The sequence below is a fragment of the Nanorana parkeri genome, unplaced genomic scaffold (assembly GCF_000935625.1).
Source record: "Nanorana parkeri isolate BGI_ZX_2015 unplaced genomic scaffold, ASM93562v1 scaffold174, whole genome shotgun sequence".
Classification (NCBI taxonomy): domain Eukaryota; kingdom Metazoa; phylum Chordata; class Amphibia; order Anura; family Dicroglossidae; genus Nanorana; species Nanorana parkeri.
In genome coordinates this window covers 1217666-1219071 of record NW_017306442.1, presented here as the reverse complement: position 1 = coordinate 1219071, position 1406 = coordinate 1217666, and positions in this window count along the sequence as shown.

The following is a 1406-nucleotide window of genomic DNA, read 5'->3' as shown; positions in this document are numbered from 1 at the left end:
ATGTGAAGGGGGACGGTCATGTGAAGGGGGAACCCAATGTATGTGCTTGTGTGGGCCTATGATTTTAGAAAGGGGTGCCGCGAGATTTTGCATATTTTTAAAAGGGTGCTGTGACTAAAAACAGGCTGAGAAACGCTGTGTTAGACCATTGCGCTCTGTGTGGAAGTAGTGGCCTCTGAAGAAGTCCATTATGAATTAGAGCCAGCGCTCTCCAATCAGCAAGGAGCATGACCTTTCTTGATCATGGAGCTATTGGTCAGACTCAGCAGAGTGTGTTGGACCTCAGCAGAGAGATCACTGCTTCTACACAGAGAGCAAGGGTCCTTCTCTGTAGCATGCTGGCCAGGGAGAAGCTTTTCTACTCAGGCTCTGGCTCCCTTGTATGAGAAAAATTGCAAGGGCTTATTCAGACTGCAGAGTTCAGAAGCAGCTAAAGTCCAGCCGTGGAAATCATAAGGAATGTCATAGACACTTCGCCACATAACAAATATCAGATTCATGTACCAGTTAGAAACCAGAGGCCGGCACTGAGGCTGGAATATCCAGCACAAAGTCCTCAGGACCACTGTGCCTGTGCATGAGCAGCCAAAGAGATTTGCTGTGGGTGGGCAGACACTAATAGGGAATCTGAGAGACTAGTTCCCCATCAGGTCTGCCTACCTTGTGATTGACAGCTGAATTTTAACCTGCTGATATTTTGCCTTCCCAGGTTCCTCCCCTTTCATTAACATGCTAATAATAATAATATTAAATAAAACCATTCCATCTTGTTTACAAACCTTGTTTTAGATTGGAAGCCCTCGGGGGCAGGGCCCTCTTTACCATCTTGTCTTGAATTGTATTTTAATTGTAACGTCTTCCTTATATTGTAAAGCTCTGCGCAAACTGTTGGCGCTATATAAATCCTGTATAATAATAATAATAATTCAGACCCAGTGACATCATCATTGGGTCCCTGTGCTTCGATGCAGGCAGATTACGGCTGGTATGAGGGACCAGCAGGGTGCCATACATACCTTCCTGTAAGCATCACAGCACCATGCCAACAGCTCACAGTGTGCAGTGACATCAGAGGAAGTAACTTCAGTCCAGGAGAGGAGCCGGCACAACTGTGTAAGACTGAAGGGAAGGCCGGAGTTCTGCTTTAAATCTACAACTCTCTATTTTCTATAGAATTACACGAAACACAAAATATGAGCTCACCAGAACTTTCTATACTTTCCATATTAACCTCAACATTAAAAAAAAGTGGTTACCAACTTTCCCAACTTCCTCATACTCAACAAGCTTACAAGGAAGTGGTTTTATGCCCATGTGCGCGCACGCACCGCGCACCACATACACACCGCAGGTCAGTGTGGTTTTAACAATCCCTAGATGTCTTTGCAGAGGAGGCAAAGGGCCCC